The 14242-nt window shown below is 39.1% G+C and overlaps 1 long non-coding RNA gene across 1 annotated transcript; it reads left to right on the top strand.

Moving 5' to 3' along the window:
- Positions 1-4909: 4909 nt before the first annotated feature.
- Positions 4910-6036, top strand: LOC142242445 (uncharacterized). The gene is made up of 2 exons (XR_012724102.1): positions 4910-5020; positions 5077-6036. It is a non-coding gene; the product is annotated as an uncharacterized LOC142242445 (long non-coding RNA).
- The last annotated feature ends 8206 nt before the right edge of the window (positions 6037-14242 follow it).

Genomic DNA, 14242 nt, shown 5'->3' with positions numbered 1-14242 from the left:
GTAGGTAACTTTTTAAATTACAACAACCACCGAAATAACAGGGTGACACAGAGTTGCAAAAACCATATAAAATGCAAATAGTTCGGTATTTATCAACTGTGGTGGCCACAAAAATTATGGAAAAACAAAATATGACCACAAATGTAGTGAATATAATGAACAAAGTTATGTTTAACAAAATTATTAATGTTTAGATGTGAAGGTATTACTACCACAAATTTTTTAAAATGTGATTTAAACCAGTATTAGAACCCTTTCCTCGTAGAACAAGAGTTTTTTTGAACGAAGATATCCCTGATTCCAAGTTTTCCACTGGGGGGCAGAACATAGATACTACCATGGAAGTCAGAAACGGACTTCGTTCAAAATTCTGCTAACGGCACATCAAAGTGGAAGTCATTACCTACATTTTGATATATGCCGTGAGTTCCAAAAGTGTTTTTGGACGAAGAATCCCTGGATTCCAAGTTTTCCGCTATGGGCCATTTGCTAGATTCTACCATGGAAGTCAGAAATGGACTTCGTTCAAAATTCTGCTTATGGGTCATCAAAGTGGAAGTCATTACCTACATATTGATGTATGCCATAAGTTCCAACAGTGTTTTTGGACGAAGATATCCTGGATTCCAAGTTTTCCACTATGGGCCATGTGCTAGATTCTACCATGGAAGCCAGAAACGGACTTCGTTCAAAATTCTGTTTATGAAAAATCAAAGTGGAAGTCATTACCTACATATTGATGTCTGCCGTGAGTTCCAACAGTGTTTTTGGACGAAGATATCCTGGATTCCAAGTTTTCCACTATGGGCCTTTTTCTAGATTCTACCATGGAAGCCAGAAACGGACTTCGTTCAAAATTACGCGTATGGCACATCAAAGTGGAAGTCATTACCTACATTTTGATATATGCCATGTGTTCCAACAGTGTTTTTGGACGAAGTTATATAAGATTCCAAGTTAACCACTATGGGCCATTTGCTAGATTCTACCATGGAAGCCAGGAACGGACTTCAACCAAAATTCTGCTTATGGCACATCAAAGTGGAATTCATTACCTACATTTGGATATATGCCATGTGTTCTAACAGTGATTTTGGACGAAGATATTCTGGATTACAAATTTTCCACTATGGGCCATTTGCAAGATTCTAGCATGGAAGCCAGAAACGGACTTCGTTCAAAATTCTGCTTATGGGTCATCAAAGTGGAAGTCATTACCTACATATTGATGTATGCCATAAGTACCAACAGTGTTTTTGGACGAAGATATCCTGGATTCCAAGTTTTCCACTATGGGCCATTTGCTAGATTCTACCATGGAAGCCAGAAACGGACTTCGTTCAAAATTCTGTTTATGAAAAATCAAAGTGGAAGTCATTACCTACATATTGATGTCTGCTGTGAGTTCCAACAGTGTTTTTGGACGAAGATATCCTGGATTGCAAGTTTTCCACTATGGGCCTTTTTCTAGATTTTACCATGGAAGCCAGAAACGGACTTCGTTCAAAATTACGCGTATGGCACATCAAAGTGGAAGTCATTACCTACATTTTGATATATGCCATGTGTTCCAACAGTGTTTTTGGACGAAGTTATATAAGATTCCAAGTTAACCACTATGGGCCATTTGCTAGATTCTACCATGGAAGCCAGGAACGGACTTCAATCAAAATTCTGCTTATGGCACATCAAAGTGGAATTCATTACCTACATTTGGATATATGCCATGTGTTCTAACAGTGATTTTGGACGAAGATATTCTGGATTACAAATTTTTCACTATGGGCCATTTGCTAGATTCTACCATGGAAGCCAGAAACGGACTTCGTTCAAAATTCTGCTTATGGCACATCAAAGTGGAAGTCATTCCCTACATTTTGATATATGTAGTATGTTCCAACACTTTTTTTGGACGAAGTTATCCAAGATTCCAAGTTTTCCACTATGGGCCATTTGCTAGATTTTACCATGGAAGCCAGGAACGGACTTCGTTCAAAATTCTGCTTATGGCACACCAAAGTTGAAGTCATTGCCTACATTTTGATGTATGCCATGTGTTCCAATAGTGGTTTTGGACGAAGGTATTCTGGATTCCAAATTTTCCACTATGGGCCATTTACTAAATTGTACCATGGAAGCCAGGAACGGACTTCGATCAAAATTCTGCTTATAGCACATCAAAGTGGAAGTCATTACCTACATATTGATGTATGCCATGAGTTCTAACAGTGTTTTTGGACGGAGTTATCGTGGATTCAAAGTTTTCCACTGTGGGTCATTTGTTGGATTCTACCATGGAAGCCAGGAACGGACTTCGTTCAAAATTCTGCTTATGTCACATCAAAGAGGAAGTCATTGCCTACATTTTGATATATGCCATGTGTTCCAACAGTGTTTTTGGACGAAGTTATCCAAGATTCCAAGTTTTCCACTATGGGCCATTTGCTAGATTTTACCATGGAAGCCAGAAACGGACTTCGTTCAAAATTCTGCTTATGAAACATCAAAGTGGAAGTCATTACCTACATTTTGATGTATGTCATGTGTTCCAACAGTGGTTTTGAACGACGATATCCCTGATTCCAAGTTTTCCACTGGGGGGGCAGAACTCAGATTCTACCATGGAAGCCAGGAACGGATTTCGTTTAAAATTCCGCTAATGGGACATCAAAGTGGAGGTCATTACCTACATTTTGATGTATATCATGAGTTCCAACAGTGTTTTTGGACGAAGATATCCGTGATTCCAAGTTTTCCACTGGGGGCAGAACATAGATTCTACCATGGAAGCCAGGAACGGACTTCGTTCAAAATTCTGCTAATGTGGCATCAAAGTGGAGGTCATTACCTACATTTTGATGTATGTCATGTGTTCCAACAGTGTTTTTGGACGAAGATATCCCTGATTCCAAGTTTTCCACTGGGGGGCAGAACATAGATTCTACCATGGAAGCCAGGAACGGACTTCGTTCAAAATTCCGCTAATGGGACATCAAAGTGGAGGTCATTACCTACATTTTGATGTATGTCATGAATTCCAAAAGTGTTTTTGGACGAAGATATCCCTGATTGCAAGTTTTTCACTGGGGGCAGAACATAGATTCTACCATGGAAGCCAGGAACGGACTTCGTTCAAAATTCCGCTAATGGGACATCAAAGTGGAGGTCATTACTCAATAAGGGGAACAGAACATAGATTCTACCATGGAAGCCAGGAACGGACTTCGTTCAAAATTCCGCTAATGGGACATCAAAGTGGAGGTCATTACCTACATTTTGATGTATGTCATGTGTTCCAACAGTGTTTTTGAACGAAGATATCCCTGATTCCAAGTTTTCCACTGGGGGGCAGAACATAGATTCTACCATGGAAGCCAGGAACGGACTTCGTTCAAAATTCCGCTAATGGGACATCAAAGTGGAGGTCATTACCTACATTTTGATGTATGTCATGTGTTCCAACAGTGTTTTTGAACGAAGATATCCCTGATTCCAAGTTTTCCACTGGGTGGCAGAACATAGATTCTACCATGGAAGCCAGGAACGGACTTCGTTCAAAATTCCGCTAATGGGACATCAAAGTAGAGGTCATTACCTACATTTTTATGTATGTCATGAGTTCCAACAGTGTTTTTGGACGAAGATATGCCTGATTCCAAGTTTTCCACTGGGGGGCAGAACATAGATTCTACCATGGAAGCCAGGAACGGACTTCGTTCAAAATTCCGCTAATGGGACATCAAAGTAGAGGTCATTACCTACATTCTGATGTATGTCATAAGTTCCAACAGTGTTTTTGGACGAAGATATGCCTGATTCCAAGTTTTCCACTGGGGGCAGAACATAGATTCTACCATGGAAGCCAGGAACGGACTTCGTTCAAAATTCCGCTAATGGGACATCAAAGTGGAGGTGATTACCTACATTCTGATGTATGTCATGAGTTCCAACAGTGTTTTTGGACGAAGATATCCCTGATTGCAAGTTTTCCACTGGGGGGCAGAACATAGATTCTACCATGGAAGCCAGGAACGGACTTCGTTCAAAATTCCGCTAATGGGACATCAAAGTGGAGGTCAGTACCTACATTTTGATGTATGTCATGTGTTCCAACAGTGTTTTTGAACGAAGATATCCCTGATTGCAAGTTTCCACTGGGGGGCAGAACATAGATTCTACCATGGAAGCCAGGAACGAACTTCGTTCAAAATTCCGCTAATGGGACATCAAAGTGAAGGTCAATACCTACATTTTGATGTATGCCATGAGTTCCAACAGTGTTTTTGAACGAAGATATCCCTTATTGCAACTTTTCCACTGGGGGGCAGAACATAGATTCTACCATGGAAGCCAGGAACGGACTTCGTTAAAAATTCCGCTAATGGGACATCAAAGTGGAGGTCAGTACCTACATTTTGATGTATGTCATGTGTTCCAACAGTGTTTTTGAACGAAGATATCCCTGATTGCAAGTTTTCCACTGGGGGCAGAACATAGATTCTACCATGGAAGCCAGGAACGAACTTCGTTCAAAATTCCGCTAATGGGACATCAAAGTGAAGGTCAATACCTACATTTTGATGTATGCCATGAGTTCCAAAAGTGTTTTTGAACGAAGATATCCGTGATTCCAAGTTTTCCACTGGGGGGCAGAACATAGATTCTACCATGGAAGCCAGGAACGGACTTCGTTCAAAATTCCGCTAATGGGACATCAAAGTGGAGGTCATTACCTACATTTTGATGTACGCCATGTGCTCCAAGAGTGTTTTTGGACGAAGATATCCCGGTTTCCATTTGTGACACCTTGAAATCACATTGAGAATGTTTCTCAATGTGAAGGTTCAATTATTTTTAATAAAAATTCATTCATGAAGAAAACTTGGTAACAATGAAATTCGAAAGTTTTGGCAACTCCGGTGGATTTGTTTGTTGTCGTGCAAAATTAATAATAATAAAATAATTTTATTTATTATTTTATTAAAAATGAAGATCTCACGGTACAGCACAAACACAAATGGTAAAAATATTAGAGTTTTTATTGTTCGCTATGTTGTACATCAAAATATTCCACAGTCATAGCGTTTTGGCGCCAAAACGTGAATTGGCATGCATATTGAGAAAGAAGGGAACAACAGAATTCATTCAGGAATATGATTTATGGAGAAGGCAATCGCCGTGAACAAATTGGATGTGTTGGAGGTAGTATGGAAATTATTATCTGCACTCCTGATCGTTTAAATTGTACAAGCGAATGTTATTGACACAGCCACTATTACTTATCTATTTTTAGATGAAGCTCATCGTATTTTGGATATGGGTTTTGAACCTCAGATTCGGAAGATATCATTGGATATACGGCCCGATAAACAACCCGTAATGACAAGTGCTAGGAGTCCGACATTTTACCGACGGTTATTTGAACAATCCCATACCGGTGCGTGATGTATCATTGGATTTGGTCGAGCAAACAATCGAAATTGTTGAAGAGAATGGAAAATTCTATTTGGTAAAGATTTTTATTAAATATGTGGAAGCTTTAGCTGATGATTTGTCTAATGATTTAAAATTAGATGGTTTTCGCTATTGCAGATATTATCTGTGGTGAAGTGAACAATCTTATGGCAACTGATATCGCCTCACGTGGCGGCCATAGAAGATATAACCCATGTCATCAATTTCCAGTTCCGAAATATCGAAGAATACAGTAACAGTGCTATATTTAGTTATAGAACTCGATCCGATTGGGGCATAGCATCGAAATTAATTCTTATACCTGAAGAAGCTGGTCAGGATATACCATCTGACTCCCGACCATGGCTGAACCTTTTGCTAAAACCAAAGAACGCTGTGCTGAAGAAGCACATAAATTTAATCGAATGCAATGTGGCAGAGTAGGCGTAAGTTATGGCGGTCGTAGTGGTAGTAAATAACATGGAAAATCTTCCAAACGACCTATGAATTAGCACAAACATTTTTATTGATTTTCTGTTGGATTCCATAAAAATCTATTACATATTCATTATTAACGTTAAAGGTGATTTTTTATTAAAATATGTATGTAGTAACATTTTTGCTGTTAAAGGTGGGTACTATGTTCGGTTTTCGAGTTGAAAATCATTTTATTTTCTCGATTTTTCCACTGGGGGGCTGAACATAGATTCTACCATGGAAGCCAGGAACGGACTTCGTTAAAAATTCCGCTAATGGGACATCAAAGTGGAGGTCAATACCTACATTTTGATGTATGCCATGAGTTCCAACAGTGTTTTTGGACGAAGATATCCCTGATTCCAACTTTTCCACTAGGGGGCAAGACAATGATTCTACCATGGAAGCGAGGAACGGACTTCGTTCAAAATTCCGCTAATGGGACATCAAAGTGGAGGTCGTTACCTACATTCTGATGTATGTCATGAGTTCCAGCAGTGTTTTTGGACGAAGATATCCCTGATTCCAAGTTTTCCACTGGGGAACAGAACATAGATTCTACCATGGAAGCCAGGAACGGACTTCGTTCAAAATTCCGCTAATGGGACATCAAAGTGGAGGTCATTACCTACATTTTGATGTATGTCATGTGTTCCAACAGTGTTTTTGAACGAAGATATCCCTGATTCCAAGTTTTCCACTGGGGGGCAGAACATAGATTCTACCATGGAAGCCAGGAACGGACTTCGTTCAAAATTCCGCTAATGGGACATCAAAGTAGAGGTCATTACCTAAATTTTTATGTATGTCATGAGTTCCAACAGTGTTTTTGGACGAAGATATGCCTGATTCCAAGTTTTCCACTGGGGGGCAGAACATAGATTCTACCATGGAAGCCAGGAACGGACTTCGTTCAAAATTCCGCTAATGGGACATCAAAGTGGAGGTCAGTACCTACATTTTGATGTATGTCATGTGTTCCAACAGTGTTTTTGAACGAAGATATCCCTGATTGCAAGTTTTCCACTGGGGGGCAGAACATAGATTCTACCATGGAAGCCAGGAACGAACTTCGTTCAAAATTCCGCTAATGGGACATCAAAGTGAAGGTCAATACCTACATTTTGATGTATGCCATGAGTTCCAACAGTGTTTTTGAACGAAGATATCCCTTATTGCAAGTTTTCCACTGGGGGCAGAACATAGATTCTACCATGGAAGCCAGGAACGGACTTCGTTCAAAATTCCGCTAATGGGACATCAAAGTGAAGGTCAATACCTACATTTTGATGTATGCCATGAGTTACAAGAGTGTTTTTGGACGAAGATATCCCTGATTCCAAGTTTTCCACTGGGGGGCAGAACATAGATTCTACCATGGAAGCCAGGAACGGACTTCGTTCAAAATTCCGCTAATGGGACATCAAAGTGGAGGTCATTACCTACATTTTGATGTACGCCATGTGCTCCAAGAGTGTTTTTGGACGAAGATATTCCGGTTTCCATTTGTGACACCTTGAAATCACATTGAGAATGTTTCTCAATGTGAAGGTTCAATTATTTTCAATAAAAATGCATTCATGAAGAAAACTTGGTAATAATGAAATTCGAAAGTTTTGGCAACTCCGGTGGATTGGTTTGTTGTCGTGCAAAATTTAGAATAATAAAATAATTTTATTTATTATTTTATTAAAAATGAAGATCTCACGGTACAGCACAAACACAAATGGTAAAAATATTAGAGTTTTTATTGTTCGCTATGTTGTACATCAAAATATTCCACAGTCATAGCGTTTTGGCGCCAAAACGTGAATTGGCATGCAAATTGAGAAAGAAGGGAACAACAGAATTCATTCAGGAATATGATTTATGGAGAAGGCAATCGCCGTGAACAAATTGGATGTGTTGGAGGTAGTATGGAAATTATTATCTGCACTCCTGATCGTTTAAATTGTACAAGCGAATGTTATTGACACAGCCACTATTACTTATCTATTTTTAGATGAAGCTCATCGTATTTTGGATATGGGTTTTGAACCTCAGATTCGGAAGATATCATTGGATATACGGCCCGATAAACAACCCGTAATGACAAGTGCTAGGAGTCCGACATTTTACCGACGGTTATTTGAACAATCCCATACCGGTGCGTGATGTATCATTGGATTTGGTCGAGCAAACAATCGAAATTGTTGAAGAGAATGGAAAATTCTATTTGGTAAAGATTTTTATTAAATATGTGGAAGCTTTAGCTGATGATTTGTCTAATGATTTAAAATTAGATGGTTTTCGCTATTGCAGATATTATCTGTGGTGAAGTGAACAATCTTATGGCAACTGATATCGCCTCACGTGGCGGCCATAGAAGATATAACCCATGTCATCAATTTCCAGTTCCGAAATATCGAAGAATACAGTAACAGTGCTATATTTAGTTATAGAACTCGATCCGATTGGGGCATAGCATCGAAATTAATTCTTATACCTGAAGAAGCTGGTCAGGATATACCATCTGACTCCCGACCATGGCTGAACCTTTTGCTAAAACCAAAGAACGCTGTGCTGAAGAAGCACATAAATTTAATCGAATGCAATGTGGCAGAGTAGGCGTAAGTTATGGCGGTCGTAGTGGTAGTAAATAACATGGAAAATCTTCCAAACGACCTATGAATTAGCACAAACATTTTTATTGATTTTCTGTTGGATTCCATAAAAATCTATTACATATTCATTATTAACGTTAAAGGTGATTTTTTATTAAAATATGTATGTAGTAACATTTTTGCTGTTAAAGGTGGGTACTATGTTCGGTTTTCGAGTTGAAAATCATTTTATTTTCTCGATTTTTCCACTGGGGGGCTGAACATAGATTCTACCATGGAAGCCAGGAACGGACTTCGTTAAAAATTCCGCTAATGGGACATCAAAGTGGAGGTCAATACCTACATTTTGATGTATGCCATGAGTTCCAACAGTGTTTTTGGACGAAGATATCCCTGATTCCAACTTTTCCACTAGGGGGCAAGACAATGATTCTACCATGGAAGCGAGGAACGGACTTCGTTCAAAATTCCGCTAATGGGACATCAAAGTGGAGGTCGTTACCTACATTCTGATGTATGTCATGAGTTCCAGCAGTGTTTTTGGACGAAGATATCCCTGATTCCAAGTTTTCCACTGGGGAACAGAACATAGATTCTACCATGGAAGCCAGGAACGGACTTCGTTCAAAATTCCGCTAATGGGACATCAAAGTGGAGGTCATTACCTACATTTTGATGTATGTCATGTGTTCCAACAGTGTTTTTGAACGAAGATATCCCTGATTCCAAGTTTTCCACTGGGGGGCAGAACATAGATTCTACCATGGAAGCCAGGAACGGACTTCGTTCAAAATTCCGCTAATGGGACATCAAAGTAGAGGTCATTACCTAAATTTTTATGTATGTCATGAGTTCCAACAGTGTTTTTGGACGAAGATATGCCTGATTCCAAGTTTTCCACTGGGGGGCAGAACATAGATTCTACCATGGAAGCCAGGAACGGACTTCGTTCAAAATTCCGCTAATGGGACATCAAAGTGGAGGTCAGTACCTACATTTTGATGTATGTCATGTGTTCCAACAGTGTTTTTGAACGAAGATATCCCTGATTGCAAGTTTTCCACTGGGGGGCAGAACATAGATTCTACCATGGAAGCCAGGAACGAACTTCGTTCAAAATTCCGCTAATGGGACATCAAAGTGAAGGTCAATACCTACATTTTGATGTATGCCATGAGTTCCAACAGTGTTTTTGAACGAAGATATCCCTTATTGCAAGTTTTCCACTGGGGGCAGAACATAGATTCTACCATGGAAGCCAGGAACGGACTTCGTTCAAAATTCCGCTAATGGGACATCAAAGTGAAGGTCAATACCTACATTTTGATGTATGCCATGAGTTACAAGAGTGTTTTTGGACGAAGATATCCCTGATTCCAAGTTTTCCACTGGGGGGCAGAACATAGATTCTACCATGGAAGCCAGGAACGGACTTCGTTCAAAATTCCGCTAATGGGACATCAAAGTGGAGGTCATTACCTACATTTTGATGTACGCCATGTGCTCCAAGAGTGTTTTTGGACGAAGATATTCCGGTTTCCATTTGTGACACCTTGAAATCACATTGAGAATGTTTCTCAATGTGAAGGTTCAATTATTTTCAATAAAAATGCATTCATGAAGAAAACTTGGTAACAATGAAATTCGAAAGTTTTGGCAACTCCGGTGGATTGGTTTGTTGTCGTGCAAAATTTAGATTAATAAAATAATTTTATTTATTATTTTATTAAAAATGAAGATCTCACGGTACAGCACAAACACAAATGGTAAAAATATTAGAGTTTTTATTGTTCGCTATGTTGTACATCAAAATATTCCACAGTCATAGCGTTTTGGCGCCAAAACGTGAATTGGCATGCAAATTGAGAAAGAAGGGAACAACAGAATTCATTCAGGAATATGATTTATGGAGAAGGCAATCGCCGTGAACAAATTGGATGTGTTGGAGGTAGTATGGAAATTATTATCTGCACTCCTGATCGTTTAAATTGTACAAGCGAATGTTATTGACACAGCCACTATTACTTATCTATTTTTAGATGAAGCTCATCGTATTTTGGATATGGGTTTTGAACCTCAGATTCGGAAGATATCATTGGATATACGGCCCGATAAACAACCCGTAATGACAAGTGCTAGGAGTCCGACATTTTACCGACGGTTATTTGAACAATCCCATACCGGTGCGTGATGTATCATTGGATTTGGTCGAGCAAACAATCGAAATTGTTGAAGAGAATGGAAAATTCTATTTGGTAAAGATTTTTATTAAATATGTGGAAGCTTTAGCTGATGATTTGTCTAATGATTTAAAATTAGATGGTTTTCGCTATTGCAGATATTATCTGTGGTGAAGTGAACAATCTTATGGCAACTGATATCGCCTCACGTGGCGGCCATAGAAGATATAACCCATGTCATCAATTTCCAGTTCCGAAATATCGAAGAATACAGTAACAGTGCTATATTTAGTTATAGAACTCGATCCGATTGGGGCATAGCATCGAAATTAATTCTTATACCTGAAGAAGCTGGTCAGGATATACCATCTGACTCCCGACCATGGCTGAACCTTTTGCTAAAACCAAAGAACGCTGTGCTGAAGAAGCACATAAATTTAATCGAATGCAATGTGGCAGAGTAGGCGTAAGTTATGGCGGTCGTAGTGGTAGTAAATAACATGGAAAATCTTCCAAACGACCTATGAATTAGCACAAACATTTTTATTGATTTTCTGTTGGATTCCATAAAAATCTATTACATATTCATTATTAACGTTAAAGGTGATTTTTTATTAAAATATGTATGTAGTAACATTTTTGCTGTTAAAGGTGGGTACTATGTTCGGTTTTCGAGTTGAAAATCATTTTATTTTCTCGATTTTTCCACTGGGGGGCTGAACATAGATTCTACCATGGAAGCCAGGAACGGACTTCGTTAAAAATTCCGCTAATGGGACATCAAAGTGGAGGTCAATACCTACATTTTGATGTATGCCATGAGTTCCAACAGTGTTTTTGGACGAAGATATCCCTGATTCCAACTTTTCCACTAGGGGGCAAGACAATGATTCTACCATGGAAGCGAGGAACGGACTTCGTTCAAAATTCCGCTAATGGGACATCAAAGTGGAGGTCGTTACCTACATTCTGATGTATGTCATGAGTTCCAGCAGTGTTTTTGGACGAAGATATCCCTGATTCCAAGTTTTCCACTGGGGAACAGAACATAGATTCTACCATGGAAGCCAGGAACGGACTTCGTTCAAAATTCCGCTAATGGGACATCAAAGTAGAGGTCATTACCTACATTTTTATGTATGTCATGTGTTCCAACAGTGTTTTTGAACGAAGATATCCCTGATTGCAAGTTTTCCACTGGGGGGCAGAACATAGATTCTACCATGGAAGCCAGGAACGAACTTCGTTCAAAATTCCGCTAATGGGACATCAAAGTGAAGGTCAATACCTACATTTTGATGTATGCCATGAGTTCCAACAGTGTTTTTGAACGAAGATATCCCTTATTGCAAGTTTTCCACTGGGGGCAGGACATAGATTCTACCATGGAAGCCAGGAACGGACTTCGTTCAAAATTCCGCTAATGGGACATCAAAGTGAAGGTCAATACCTACATTTTGATGTATGCCATGAGTTACAAGAGTGTTTTTGGACGAAGATATCCCTGATTCCAAGTTTTCCACTGGGGGGCAGAACATAGATTCTACCATGGAAGCCAGGAACGGACTTCGTTCAAAATTCCGCTAATGGGACATCAAAGTGGAGGTCATTACCTACATTTTGATGTACGCCATGTGCTCCAAGAGTGTTTTTGGACGAAGATATTCCGGTTTCCATTTGTGACACCTTGAAATCACATTGAGAATGTTTCTCAATGTGAAGGTTCAATTATTTTCAATAAAAATGCATTCATGAAGAAAACTTGGTAACAATGAAATTCGAAAGTTTTGGCAACTCCGGTGGATTGGTTTGTTGTCGTGCAAAATTTAGATTAATAAAATAATTTTATTTATTATTTTATTAAAAATGAAGATCTCACGGTACAGCACAAACACAAATGGTAAAAATATTAGAGTTTTTATTGTTCGCTATGTTGTACATCAAAATATTCCACAGTCATAGCGTTTTGGCGCCAAAACGTGAATTGGCATGCAAATTGAGAAAGAAGGGAACAACAGAATTCATTCAGGAATATGATTTATGGAGAAGGCAATCGCCGTGAACAAATTGGATGTGTTGGAGGTAGTATGGAAATTATTATCTGCACTCCTGATCGTTTAAATTGTACAAGCGAATGTTATTGACACAGCCACTATTACTTATCTATTTTTAGATGAAGCTCATCGTATTTTGGATATGGGTTTTGAACCTCAGATTCGGAAGATATCATTGGATATACGGCCCGATAAACAACCCGTAATGACAAGTGCTAGGAGTCCGACATTTTACCGACGGTTATTTGAACAATCCCATACCGGTGCGTGATGTATCATTGGATTTGGTCGAGCAAACAATCGAAATTGTTGAAGAGAATGGAAAATTCTATTTGGTAAAGATTTTTATTAAATATGTGGAAGCTTTAGCTGATGATTTGTCTAATGATTTAAAATTAGATGGTTTTCGCTATTGCAGATATTATCTGTGGTGAAGTGAACAATCTTATGGCAACTGATATCGCCTCACGTGGCGGCCATAGAAGATATAACCCATGTCATCAATTTCCAGTTCCGAAATATCGAAGAATACAGTAACAGTGCTATATTTAGTTATAGAACTCGATCCGATTGGGGCATAGCATCGAAATTAATTCTTATACCTGAAGAAGCTGGTCAGGATATACCATCTGACTCCCGACCATGGCTGAACCTTTTGCTAAAACCAAAGAACGCTGTGCTGAAGAAGCACATAAATTTAATCGAATGCAATGTGGCAGAGTAGGCGTAAGTTATGGCGGTCGTAGTGGTAGTAAATAACATGGAAAATCTTCCAAACGACCTATGAATTAGCACAAACATTTTTATTGATTTTCTGTTGGATTCCATAAAAATCTATTACATATTCATTATTAACGTTAAAGGTGATTTTTTATTAAAATATGTATGTAGTAACATTTTTGCTGTTAAAGGTGGGTACTATGTTCGGTTTTCGAGTTGAAAATCATTTTATTTTCTCGATTTTTCCACTGGGGGGCTGAACATAGATTCTACCATGGAAGCCAGGAACGGACTTCGTTAAAAATTCCGCTAATGGGACATCAAAGTGGAGGTCAATACCTACATTTTGATGTATGCCATGAGTTCCAACAGTGTTTTTGGACGAAGATATCCCTGATTCCAACTTTTCCACTAGGGGGCAAGACAATGATTCTACCATGGAAGCGAGGAACGGACTTCGTTCAAAATTCCGCTAATGGGACATCAAAGTGGAGGTCGTTACCTACATTCTGATGTATGTCATGAGTTCCAGCAGTGTTTTTGGACGAAGATATCCCTGATTCCAAGTTTTCCACTGGGGAACAGAACATAGATTCTACCATGGAAGCCAGGAACGGACTTCGTTCAAAATTCCGCTAATGGGACATCAAAGTAGAGGTCATTACCTACATTTTTATGTATGTCATGAGTTCCAACAGTGTTTTTGGACGAAGATATGCCTGATTCCAAGTTTTCCACTGGGGGGCAGAACATA

The sequence above is a fragment of the Haematobia irritans genome, unplaced genomic scaffold, assembly GCF_050003625.1.
Source record: "Haematobia irritans isolate KBUSLIRL unplaced genomic scaffold, ASM5000362v1 scaffold_16, whole genome shotgun sequence".
Taxonomy (NCBI): domain Eukaryota; kingdom Metazoa; phylum Arthropoda; class Insecta; order Diptera; family Muscidae; genus Haematobia; species Haematobia irritans.
The sequence above is the reverse complement of the archived record's forward strand: the minus strand, read 5'-3'. Positions and strand labels throughout refer to the sequence as shown.